Genomic DNA, 13,630 nt, shown 5'->3' with positions numbered 1-13,630 from the left:
CTTAGTGATAGTAGAAAGCTGCAGAAATGACCATAGAGAGATTTGTGTAGTCAGGAAGAGGAAAAAAAAAAAAAGTTGTATTTTTGAGCTTTGTTTACACTGTTCTCATTAGCTATTTTCTGCAATCTTCTGTAACTTCTCAAATCCCAGTTGCATGCCATAATCTCTTTCTTCTGTTTCCTGGCTTGTCCCTTTATCCATCTACTTTATTTCACTCTTTATCTTCTCCTACCTACTTTGACATCCCATAAACTCGTGAAAGTAATCCAATGCCTGCTACTGCTATGTAGTTCACCCATATGCATATTGTTCTCTGTATCCATACTCAAGTAATTACAGCAATGGAAAAGAAGGGTTTTATACATCCAAAAGAAGATTAACATAATGTGTATAACAACTGAATCCTATTGTTTAAAAGATTTAAATCTTCATAGGAAAAAAGTTAAACTTCTCACTCTGCCAAAATATTAAATGTTAGAAATGAAACGAGAGACGTGGATTTTTGACAAATTTGCAACATACCGATAGATTTTCTCATCTTTCCTACTTAAAGGCAGCATGTAAGAAACAGATACCTAACAGATTGTAACTCTAAGTGAATGATTAGACTTAAAAGCCTCTTAAATTATTGCATAGAGGCCAGTTGACTATCCTTAAGAGGATTAATGATAATGTATTATTAGCTCATACACAAGAAGAGTGGCTCTACAAGTTAAATGTCAATTTATATAAATTAAATTATATATTGTTCCATATTTGATTAACAAAAATCAGACAAAAAAAACAACACAACAAACAAACAGGAAAATTCCCAACACTTATTTCAGAATAAAATTGAGCAATTATTTAAGATGCAAAATATAGTAACTTCCTTTTAACAGTGACTCGTTCAAGGGAAGCTCATGAACTGTTTGGCTTCAAAGTATTAATCATGGTGGCATATAATTTTTCTCAGTTCGAAATGCTGTGTTGCTTATAAAGAAAACAGCATCATAAATTTAGCAAAACACCCTCTTGATTTAAGCAAAGAATGACACAAAATCTGTTGTTGACTCACTGTCAGTTACAGCTAGAGACAAATCAACATATCTTCATGGAGAATGTCTCGTGCTTACAGTTTACAATCCATGAGTAGGACAGAGGTGACACTTTCTGCTGAAATATTCATGTTGTATACTAATATACCTCTGTGACAAGTTACAAATGGATGAAAGCAGAAACACTGAAGGAAGACATTTCTTTTCCCATCAGGGAACATGGAAAAAATACATAATGAAAGTGGGTATTCATAATTTTTGGCTTAAAATACCCTATTTGTAAAACATCATACAGATGAATAGGTAAATTCTAGAGATGAGATCTAAAAGACAAACACTTGACTTGGTAACAAATTTGAATTTTTATTTTTATACATTTGATTGTTTATACAATTGATCTTGATTTTGGTTATATAATTATCAGTGATTACAGACCATTGGAACCCTTCCATTGTTATGATCCTAACAGAAAGAAACAGAAGAAAACCTTCCTAACAGAAGAAAAGAAGATGAAGGCACGAGCAGTAAACTAGAAAAGTAATCTGAAGGTCAAACAGCAGATCATATGTGGCATATCATTAAGACCAATGATTATGGCCGCAGATTTGGTTTCATTTCATCCTTCAGTTAAAATATACATATGTATATTTCTAGCATGTATTTTCAATCTTTCAAAATACGAATTGAGCATAACGTACTTTTTGGCAGCTAAAATAATACTCCTTCCCAAAGGGTGTGTGCCACCCTTTGTCCACACCCAGGAAGGAGCACTGCCAACATGACTGCTCCAGGGGACCTGAGAACGGTAACACTACCTTAACACAGGACTCCGTGGTAAGTGAAAAAACCTCCTGCGCTCTGCCATCCAGATTTATGCAGATATATATCACTTTAGGTGTAAATATCACTGCTTTTTTTTTTTTAGGTGTAAATATCACTGCTATTCCTGCTCACTCGGAGACACAAAAAAATTTACCCCCTTTAAAGATACCTCTTTCAATCAACTAGCTTTGGAGCCTTTGGGAGACGTTACTCTGATCTTAAGCATGATCAGCATATAAACACTTATCTAAGACTGTTATCCTGGGATTGTTTACCCAAACTGCAAATTAAATAGGCCCAAGATATAGAAACACTACAGCTTGCACATGTAGATCTCACCAGTCTTACAGGTGAGATCTATCAAGTTTCATCTGTAAAAGCAGCACCCTACAAATGTGACTAAACTACTTCCAGAGCCAGGTCACACCTGAAAGCAGTGTAACTGCATTCCTGTTTCAGAGGACCACAACAACAGCATACAGAGCCAGCTCGACGTTTTGCTAATGCATTAGAGCTGGAGGTTACGACGTGACACAGGACCATGTAGTCAGACTACTCCATTACAGTTTAACTGTCAGTGCTGTATATGCAACTGAACCGACTCAGCTTGGCTTTGGTACTCTGTGGGACCTCATCAGCCTTCCTGGGAACTGGAACAGTACTCACCATAAATCTTTGGAAGTGACATTATAGCTGCTGGGATATAGATGAGAGACACAAAAAGTATATTCCAGTCTCTGGGAGGGAAAAAAAAATACATAAAACATTTTAAAAGTAAGATAGATAGGCCAAACATTTGGGGTAAAATAAACTGCTTTCCAGAAGTTATTACGTTCCCCTCTGCATTGTTTGAAATATTCTCAACACTGCAGTATTTTTTGCTCTGAGACAAGATGCTAATGTGGGAAGACCAAATCTTCAAGCCAGGAGAAAGACACTGCAGCTCTGCTGAATTTCAAAGACCTCTTCCTGACACAGGCTATGTCATTGACAATATAGGATACAATCTGAAGTACATGTTCACTGTATCCTCTTTCCAGAAGCAGTATGTACCGTAGGGAACAGAGGACAATATCCAAAAAGTGTAGCTTCTACTTATACAACACATGCTCTGTGTGCTCTACGACTATAAGATGGCCAATCAAGGCTTGCCAAGAAAGGAAAGTCACCAAAAATAAAAGGCAATGACGAAAAAACAACAACAACAAAAAAAAAAGCTCAATGCATATACTATATTAAGGCAAAAATATCAGAAGGAGAAGGCATACCAAACAGCCCAAAAAATCAACTGTAATTTTAAAGTGCCTTATAATTAAAGATGAAACAAAAAAGAAAAGTGAGATTAGATTGGGGGAAGGAAGTCTAATTGTGGAAACTTTAGAAAAAAAGTACACATAAAACAAATGAGAAACAGGATGTCATACTTCAAAGAGTTGCCCCAAGTTACAAGATTTAAACATAAATTAAAAATATATCAGCTTTTGGTATAGTTTCTAGTATGAAGACACTATTTTTATTTTGTGGAGCAGAAGGAAAGCAGCAGCTTCTGATCTTCAAATCAATCTAAATATTAGACTAAGCGTAAATTCAGAAAATAATGAATTCTTCTTATCTTATATATGGCTGCTATTTCTGGAACTATTTGCCCAGAGTTCTTCAACTCCAACATTTTAAATTTCTAATGGCTATGCTACATTGGCCATGTCTTGTGCCTCTAATGACAATAAAGGAGACAGAGACAGCAACTACCATTAACTCTGTAAACTCTGGTGCTGCCATCTCTTTGAGGACAACTTTTTGTTCATGCTTCACTGGCATAATGGAAGATGACGATCATTCTCAATAAGGAAAAATGTTAGATAGAAAGCATTAAATTTGCAAGAGTTGGCAATACTATATCTTTTACAATTATTTCATTCCACTGGATCTCTAACAATTGGTCTTGCTGGATTAGAAGATCTTAACATTTCTATTATTTTAAAAACAACTTTCAAACAAGAAGCTGTAACAAAAATTATGATATATTATCAAATACTACTTACCCAGATCTTTGCATCATCTCACTCAAGCCAATTCATCTGAATATATAGAGAATACCCAGGGATTACGCTTTAAACAGAAATTTAGATTTAGTTTTATGCATTTTTGGATAATTACATTCCCATAGTATTTTAGTTGTAGCTTATATTCTACATTGGTTCATCTCTATTTTATTACTTTCTGGGGGTGCTTCTTACGTGTGTTTTTCAGACTCGTGCAGACCCAACACTACATCCTAATTTTATTCCCTTTGTAAAGCATCAGTTGAAAACTCAGGTACAAGTACTTTCCATAAAGAAGGAATTTTTTTTTTTTTGGATTTCAGGGCCATGATCAATTACTTCTTCATTATTTTTCTTAGCTAACTAAAACTCTATATAACTAGACACTAGCTATAACAAGTGTGGTTGAGGAAGTTAAGTGCTAGCATTCAGAGCAGTACTTCTGATGTTCGTCAGTAGGTAAAACACATGGCTGATAACCCACACAACATTAGTCTTAGTTGAAACACCTACTTTAGCGTTTGTTTCTAAGCCTTTGTACTATGTCTTTTTTTACACATCTAGAAAAGTCAGTGCAAAAGGAAAAAAAAAAGAATGAAAAATTACATGTAAAATCTTTTTCATTAACTACAGAAAATGGCAGCATCAGAAAATGATCAGTTTCAAAATGACAATTTTTAAGTTTTCAGTATTGTCTAAAAACCTGTGTCAACATTCAAATGCATGCACCATAATATGAAATAATTGACATAGAAATAGAGCTTAAATGTGGGTCCTTTACGTCCTTCCATAGGGAAGAAAGAAATTCTTACTTGGTACGGGTAATACCTAAGAAATCCAAACCTTAAGAAATCCAACAGAACATTATAATGTTTTAACTTTATTGGACTGCATCGCAGAACATCAAAAATATTTTGAATGCTGTCAGCTAAAACAGTCAAAAATTTTACAACGTCAAGCTTTAGAGGCCATTTTGGTAACTGAGTATCTCTGAAAACAACATTTTAACAAAAATGTTTTTTTTTTTTTAAATAAATATATTATCTCCCAAAGCATATGAAAATACTTGAAAAATACCACAGAACATAAAGTTGAAACTCAAGGCAAGCCAATTTAAATGCAATGATATATAAATGGTTTTCATAATCTGAGATGTGCACAAAAATATAAACATTGAAATTATACATTGTTACTTTTAAATTAAGAGGACTATATCCAATGAATGCTGTTTGCATCATTCTACTTCTAAGCTACTGCCATTTTTAGGAAGGCCAAAATGCTGTTTTAGTCTAAAGAGTAACATTTTTGTATGTACGTAAGAAATTCAATATGCCTAACTAATCAATATATATGACATCATCTTTATTTGGAATAGTTTTCATCATAAATTGATGTGCATATCTGATTTTCATTTCAGTATGATAACAGCTACATTTCTATATTTAACCTTAATGATCATGAGTAGCCAATTTCAAATTTACCTATAAAAATGTAAGTCTTAAGTACATATATTTCTACTAGGCATGTGAATTTTATAACCTTCACCAGCAGCAGAGAATGAAGACAAATTGGAGCCTGTCATCTACTTCATACTTTATTTGTACAATCATTCAAAAAATAACAGAACATCAGGACAAAATACTGAAAGAGTAAGTAATGCTTAAATCTGCACAGAAAATAAATACAAAGCCAAAAAAAAAACACTTTCAAAGAATAACAGAGTTTAAGGGGCACATTAGTTTAAATAACCATTGTTTTATGAGAGTGAAAGGATGTTCACTGTGCTTTTAAGAAGTGCTTTTCATCAAGACGCAAGATACTGCAACAGAAAATATGCACCTTACTTCTGTTCTGAAGATGGTTAACAGGCAGTAGTAGAACCATAATTGACTGGGTAGAATTTTCTGTTAGACCTCAATATTGAAGCTTCTTTTCAGCTTTGAGAGAGGAGGGCAGAATGAGCCTCCTAATCTGACGTTCATGTGTACTGCAAATGGAAAGAAAACAATGTTAGTGCATACCATGGTAATCTTTAAGGAAAAACGCTATCAGAAAATGTCCTTAAAATCAAATGAGCAAAACATGGCCACAACTTCTATCCTGAGTGAATATTGATTAAGTGAATTTTGTCTGACAGGTAACGGGGATGTGTTGGTTATATGTGAGCAGATCTAGGAATACGATGGTAAGAGAGGGAATGAAAAGCAGGAAATCACACACCCAATAGGCAGGGCATTGCACACACTTACAAATCTGTCCAAAAATTCTTCGTGGAAAAAACATTCACTTCTTAGGGTCAGCAAAAAGTATTTATTATCTGAGGATGAGGCATATTTCAATGTAAACATGGAAATTTTCTGTTTCTCCTCCATTCCTGTCATGCAAGGGTGCATCAGAGTAATGACTATTTGAATCTCTCAAACTAACAAAAGGTAAAATCATTTATCAGTCTTAGCTTGTCAGAAACTCTCCCCCCTTATGTTGCCAATTACCTCCACTTTAATTGTGTGCTGCAGACATTAACTATCCCCCCCCCCCCCCCCCCCCCGGGCCCCACCCCCCTGTAATACTCACTCCCAGCCTCTTACCAGCTACATTTTTATGTAGTTCATTTCTCAGGACTTTTAGAAATCCTGCTCCACCACTACTCAAACGTTGACTAAAACTCAAAACCTCACACCTCGCAATTGCATTTTGCAAGACTGTCAATGCTTAAACTGCTCCAGATTAAATTATCATTGTAAATGTCACTGAGGTACCAAAGGTGCTGTTTCAATCGTAACATCCATTCAGGACCTTCCGGTTTCATATCCCAGTGGCCTTAAGTCCCTAAAAAAAACCGTGCTTGAACAGTTGCTCAGTATGAACTTAGCGTTCCACCAGAGCATCATCTATTTTCTGACTCTATCTCCAATCTTTCTCGTTCCTTTCCTCAAAGGAAAACCGAGTAGCCAAGCTGCAAGTCTTACCACGGCTAAACTTTTGCTTTGGTTCCTGAACCCACCAGAAGCAGCCTACTTTCCCTGCTCTCTGACTCCCCAAATCCCTTATCATCCCTCCACCTCCCTCTGAAGCCAAACATGAGAGGATGCCCGAGAGACCCCACGCCACACGTCCCGTCCCACACTTCTGGAGCCCCGGGCCCTCGGACTGCCCTCCCTGCCACTCAGCCCCGTCTCCTCCCTTCCACAGCCCTTCCTCCCTTCCCAAACTCCCCTCAGCCCGCCCTGGGATCTCTCCTAAACTGCAAATTTTTCCAGTTTTTCGGGTCTACGCAACTTCGCGTCCTCCTTCGCCCTCCTGCTGGTGCCGGTTCCCCCCTCCGCGGCCGCCCCCTCGACACCCCCCGGTCCCTCTGACACCCCCAGCGCCCCCCGACGACGGCCGGGCCCCGTTCCCCGTTCCCCGTCCCTGCCCCGGCCGCGGGGCCCGGCCCGCCGCCAGCCGGCTCGGGTCGCGGAGGGAAGGAAAGTACCCCCTCGTGCCTCGGCGACCGATGACGACAACCGTGAACGCAGGCCTCCCATTGGCCCTCGGGCTCGATAAGCGCGACCAATCACGGGCCGAACCCAACGCCCTCCCCCCTCCCTTCCCCTTTCAAGCCGGCGCGGAGGGGGCCCGGCTCCCTCTGCCGGGCGCGTCACGTGACCTTCTGTTTACATCCTCTCAGCTGTTGGGGCCCCTCCTCCCCCAGCGGCGCCGTCTCACACCAACAAACAGCGGCGGCGGTCCCGCACCTCGGCCCTAGCGGGGGGCACGCAGCGTCCTCCGCCTGCCCCGGCACCCCCAAACACCCCCCAGCCCCCAGCGGGCGATAGATAGCCCCCGCAGCTCTTCGCGCAGATCGACCGGAGCGACTCCGACCGTCCCCTCGCGCGGGTAGCTGCGGGCTGGGTAAGCGCCGGGGGTCGGAGGGCGAGGAGGGGTCGGGGGGCTCAAGGGGGGGGAAGGGTCCTGGGTGTCGCCGTGTGAGAGCCAGGGAGGTTGAGGGGGAACAAGGCAACCCCCCCCCCCTTTGGGGGAGCGTTGTTGCCTATTGTCCGTTGGCCCCGCGCGCAGGCGCATGGTTTTTTTTTTTTTTTTTTCTCTTTTGGAGGTGGGGGTTTGGAGGGTTGGATTTTGGGGGGGAGGAATCGGGATTTTGGGGGGGGGGGTTGTTTTTGTAGAGCCGGGACAGCCTGCCCCTGCGGGGGGGGAGGTCCGGGACGGGGACCGCCTGCGTACGCCCTCGGCAGCCTGTGCCGCCTCCTCCCCCCCCCCCCCCCCCGCGTTCTTCCGTCGGCTGCGTAATAAATAATTTGTGTTTCCCCCCCTCAAAAAAAAAAGGGGGAAAAAAAAGGGGTGCTGCCGTGGGGCCGGAGCGGCTGTGCGGAGCTCAAGGGGGGGCTCCAGCCGTGGGAGGGGAGCGCCTGTCCCGTGCAGGAGGTCCGTGCCCTGCCGCCTCCTCCTCCCGGTGCGTTTGTTTTTCTTTCTCTTTTTTTAACCAGGGAAGCGCAGCGAGGACGGGAGGTGACTCCGCTTCCCCTCCCCCGAGCCCTAACAGCCCGAGGGCCGTGTGGGGTTGCCTCCCGGGGCGTTTCGGAGGAAGCAGGAGGAGGCGAGGCAGCAGCGTTTTGTTTGGCCCCGAGGGGAGGTGATGCAGCCCCGGCCGGCGGAGGAGGTGCTGTGGCGGCGGCGAGGAGGACGAAACGCCTCGTTGGCCAGCCCCAAATACCCCGGCTGCGGGCTGAGGACGCCCCTTGCCCCCCCTCACCCCCCCCAGCCGAGGTATAGGGGCAGGGTGCTGCGAGCAGGCCGGATTTTGCCATAAAGGCGCTGTTTACACCGCGCTCCTGCGTTGGAGGAGGAGCGGGACCCGGCCGCCTCCTCTCCCTCCTGCTGGCTGTGGTGGGTGCCCTTCGGCGTCGTCACCCGGCTGTGCCCCGTCTCGTTGTGCCGTCCCCTTGTCCGCTCGTTGCGGAGCCGGGGGAGGAATCTTGGTGTGTGTGGGATACGCAGGCAGCAGCTGGGGCCTGGTTTGTGCAGTGCTGACTTTGACAGCAGAAGGGAGAAAATAAAACAGAAAAAACAAAACAAAACTGCTGTGGTGAAAGTGAGCTCCTGGGGTGGAGAAGAAGATCCCTCCTTCTTGGACAGAAGGAGGAAGACAGTTTTGGGGTCTGTGTAAGAGAAGATAGGAGCTCCTGCAGTGTGCTGAGAATGCTTGTGTCCTTGTGGTACTTACTAGTAGCCGTGTAGGTACTGCCCTCTTACTGGGTATCCTGTCAAGTAAAAGTTAAGCACAGCTCAACTGCACACTTCAGCGAAGAAGTTTCCTTCTGATAACAAGCAGTAAACTCCCAGGCACACAGACAAGGATAATCAGCACTTCAATGATATAATGAAGATACCACTTCATTTTGTTCCTGTGCCCTCTGTATTAAAAAGAAAGCCTTCAGGATGCAAAAATCTGGTAAATCTGATGCTTAAAGTTAGTAAATTACAAAAGAGTGTTGTGAGGATGCCTTTGTGTTATTCTTGTGAAGGAATAATAATTTGTGATTCTTGCCCCCCCCCCCCCCCCCCCCTTTACTTTATTGTGGGTACAGGATAGACCATCTCTGGAATGGATCAGGTTAGGATAAATGGAGCTGTTTTCTGTGGAACTTGTGCCCGATTTATTGGAAGACTTTGAAAAATGTTTTGGATGTGTAGGTGGACAAATGTGTGAAAGATCTATCATCATCTTAACTGCTTTTGGGTGAATAAAGGTAATGATAGGAACGTAAGGTGCGTCGTGGAGGTCAGAAAACCACAATGAGGGCTTTGGAGATGGACATGTAGCCAGATGTGCTTGACAACAGTAAGTGTCCCTCAGAAATGCAAGGAAAAACAATTGGATGTTGTTGGGAGGTCTGCAGTGAGGAGAACGTCATAAAACTGCAGAACTGGGGAAGATTACATAATGTTGAACTTGCACTCAGGACAGCCAAATGCTATCTCTGGGTCTGTGTAGGATAAGGTGCCTTCCCTGCATAATCTTCCCATCAAAGGCCTTGTAAAAAATTTTCTGCCTCTCCTAATTGGCTTTTTCTATGGATTTTCTTCATCCAACCTCAACCTTTTTGTTTTTGTTGTGACTTGCTCCAGGTGATTGAACAGCCAGCTTCAATACCGAAACACTACATTTATTGATTTATGAAGTCTTGCCGTTTTTATAGTCCTTGCCAGATTGGCAAGAATCTGGAATCCTGCCAGATTGGTCATTTTTACTGTGTAGTCTTCTGTTTTTTTTTGTTGATGACTGCCCAAGCTGTAACAGCTCCTTCTGAAGAGCCTTCTGCCTTATAAGAGTCTAATAATAGAACCTAGCTGCCAAACATGTATTGTAGTTTTCCATGCCTGTGCTAGACTGCACCAGAGCAGTTACTTGGCTGTGTTTCTGTAAACTTGGAAGAGCTCTTGCTTTGAGATTTTGTGTGTGTGTTCTGAAGGTAAAGTTAGGCATGATATTGATGCAGGTGGAAGTCTCTAAAAAGCATGTTGCCTGTAACTTTTCTAGGCAAACTTGAAAGAACAGTAAAACAAGGACCAATTTTCAGGTTACTACTGCAAGAGGTAGGTAGTAACACAGTTTCTTCTGAAGGTATTCCAAAAATTTAATATTGGCAAAATAATTTTTCCATGTGGCTTTCCAGAAACATTTATGCAAGTAATTTTAAGACTTTTAAGACAAAAGCAATAAAAGTAATTCTGAAATAGTAAAGGAATATTTATTCAAGTCTTCAGTGGATGGTAGGAAGTAACCGAGGATACAGTCAGTTCTGGAGGAGAAGCATCTTTACATGTACCTGTTCCTTTCATTTCCTACCATGTTCCCAAGTCAGTAGGAGTTTCAGAGTAAAATAGAGAGTAAAACTCTGTTTTACTGTGCTGTTTGAACTGCAAGTGATTCTCTAGCTGATCATGAGTTACCTCTGTGTCAGAAAAGTGCTTTGAAATTTACAGTGCTTGGCAGTTTCGGATGCAAACATCACTGAATATTATCTAATTCATTTTTCCTATTTAGAATATAGTTTCTTCAAACTGAAGGTGGGAAGAATGTGTGCCATCTTGTTTTGCAAATAAATAATTAGGGACGTGACTTGCATAAAGGTGCTCTAGGAGCCTTCTGGTAGGGTCAGAGGTAGATCAGGTAGATTGGTATGCTTCATCTTCTTGAACTAGAACATGGGGTTTTTCTGAAAGAGAACTTTTCTAATGTTTGCTTTGCAGAAGTGCAATTGCACTTTTTCATTTCTTACCTCTTTTATGGAGTTTTAGGGAATTTATATTAAATAATGTGGATATAATTACATTAAAACATCTGGAAATAAGTATTGTGCTCCAATTCCTCTGGGGCTTATTTGTGTGTTCTGGATGTTAATTAGAGGCTTCAGGCCTGCTGACTGCAAGCCCTTAAAGCAGTTGCTGCTGTTTTGTTTAAGAAAATTGGGTTGGGCTTCTGCACCTTGAAGAAAGGACAGAATTTGTAGCAGTTTAGGATGTTGAGTATCTTTTCAGGATTGAAGGATTAGCGGGCTGCTGTTCAGAACAGTAGTGTTAGTTTTCTCTCCTTTTTGTCCTCCTGATATATCATGCCAACTTCTTACTTCAGAGTTAGCGTTGCTACTGTGGAGTTGGCAGTGCTGTTAACTCATCACAAGGAGCTTGAAATCCTGACAACTGCATGTGAATTCTTTTTAAAAATCTACAGAAGTCTGAATTGCAAGATGATTAGAAGCTTGTTGGGAAATTTTAAGATAACAAGTAAAAGTAAACTGAAAGTGAGGATACCTTTGAAAATGGTGGTTAATCCAAAGAAACTTAGTTCTGAATGCAAGAGGTATTTGAAGTTGTATCTAGAAAGCAACTGAGGTGTCCATCACTTGTACATTGTGACTACAATAGGTGTGTGACTTCTCAAGTAATCTTATCAGTCCTTTAAAATGATACGCAAACCCTCTGTCATTGTTAGGAGGAAAACAGTGTTTTAGAAGTAACCATAGAGCAGTTTAAAAAAAACACCCAAACCCTACAGCCCTAAAATAGTTCAGAGGTGACATCAGGAAGTCACCATGGTAACTCTGGGCTACACATTCTGGTGCTTTCTCCTGTGGGGGAGTTCTGGGCTGGGGAGGTGACCATGAAACAGGAATAAACTGCTCCTGTAGTTAGAAGGCTGCCGTGTGACAGATCAAGGCTTGGAGCCCGGTGCTTAGAAGATGCATTTAATGAAGGCTAGTTTTGGAGTTTTTGTTTTGTATAGTGTTTAGTGAAGAAAAGATGTAAAGATCTATTGTGTTCCAAATGCAGAATACCGAGTTGTATGAATTACAGGGAGTTTGAGATTTAAGATACCTGGGGAGTATCATTAACGTGACTTAAGAAATCATAACCCTCAATATTTAAAATGCTGTATTTCACTGCAGATTTTCTCAAGATAGTATTTGATCACTGTGGATTCACAAAACAAATGCTTAATTTGATTTGCAGTGTTTCTAGGTTGTAAAGGAAGAAAAATAGAATTACTGTTTAAAAATGCTGTTTAGAAACTTGGGTTTAGGGAGCAAATAGTTTGATAGTGAAATGTAGTGCCTGAAAGCTTGTAAAGAAAATAGTTTCACATTGCAGATATGGAAAGGTGTTTACTCTATAGCAACTTCAAATAGGTGTCTAGTGCTGTTATATGGGAAGGTCTAAATTTTTATGAAATTTGGGAATGAAAAGTGACAGGCAGGATAAATCCAGATAGAAGTAGCCTAGCAGTTAGAGAAAGGATAACTTTTGTCTGGGCTGCTAACAGGCATGCTTTACTGGAGATTGTGTTTTTACATATATATAAATATGCATATGCACAACCAGCCTGCGTAGTGACTGTATTTAGTTTGTTCATAGGACCTGCAATGCCTCCAGGTTCTTTTCTTTTGGTTTCTTGTCTTACAAATCTTTTGGCTGATGATACTTTTCCAGACCCAACTGCCATTTCCTTTCAAAGGACCCATTCCTTCAGCCACGAGAAGTTTGTGTTTTTTCTACAGGTCTTAAATCACCCAGCAGCAGCAACTCTTCTCACATATTCAGAGGGAAGCAAGGACAGGATGTGTGCAGAAGCGATTTCCGTTGCATTACTTAACACTAATTGTTGCTATCATAGCCTGGGTAGCCTATAGTTAGTGTGAGCATCTGCAATAATACTGGAGGTCTGTGTTTAAGCACCTGAATCACATGTCAAGTATCAACAGTTTGTTATTACAAAAGCTTTTATTTGCATAATTGCTAAATAGAAATGCTTATTTAACCTGTCAATCATGATTGTTTCTTCCTTACATTTTTTAACGATTGGCTCGTTATTGTCCTTAATGATGGGTACATATTTCTAATGGTAAATCAAGCAAATGCAAAAATTGTTTTCAGAATGAGTAGCAACAATTTGGTAATACTAGATAATGTTCAATCAGGAGGCATTTGACTGTCACTGGCAATTTTTTTCAGTTGATATCTACCTACCTCTGTCAATAGATTTAGAGGTAAGAGGTATAATCAAGTTAGGATTCTTACATAATATCAGCTTAAGATATAGTCATGTAGTACGCAGTAATACAGCAGATACAAAATATGTGTGTCTGAATGACACTGCAAAGTATTGGTACTAGTCTTCAAGTAAAAGAAATAGCATTTGACATCAGTTTCTGTCTTCAGGAGTGAAAG

General features: G+C 41.1%; 1 protein-coding gene and 1 long non-coding RNA gene across 6 annotated transcripts in view; one reads left to right on the top strand and one right to left on the bottom strand.

The window, feature by feature from the left end:
• Positions 1-873: 873 nt before the first annotated feature.
• LOC308189068 lies at positions 874-7,174 on the bottom strand. The gene is made up of 3 exons (XR_013945992.1): positions 6,490-7,174; positions 3,902-5,888; positions 874-2,596 (listed from the first exon to the last, which is right to left on the bottom strand). It is a non-coding gene; the product is annotated as an uncharacterized lncRNA (long non-coding RNA).
• A 336-nt stretch (positions 7,175-7,510) lies between these two features.
• Positions 7,511-13,630, top strand: part of PCMTD1 (protein-L-isoaspartate (D-aspartate) O-methyltransferase domain containing 1) — a 41,697-nt gene continuing 35,577 nt past the window's right edge. Inside the window, exons 1-2 of one of the 5 annotated variants that reach the window (XM_080578723.1) lie at positions 7,539-7,795; positions 8,389-12,159. The gene's annotated coding sequence lies outside the window, so the exon portion shown is untranslated. Of the gene's footprint in view, positions 7,796-8,086; positions 8,355-8,388; positions 12,160-13,630 lie in introns of those variants that run through there. The other 4 variants (XM_080578728.1, XM_080578722.1, XM_080578727.1 and 1 more) reach the window with 4 other exon arrangements.

This window comes from Anser brachyrhynchus (assembly GCF_964034855.1).
Source record: "Anser brachyrhynchus genome assembly, chromosome: 2".
In the NCBI taxonomy this organism is placed as follows: Eukaryota; Metazoa; Chordata; class Aves; order Anseriformes; family Anatidae; genus Anser; species Anser brachyrhynchus.
This window is presented reverse-complemented; position numbering and strand designations above follow the sequence as displayed.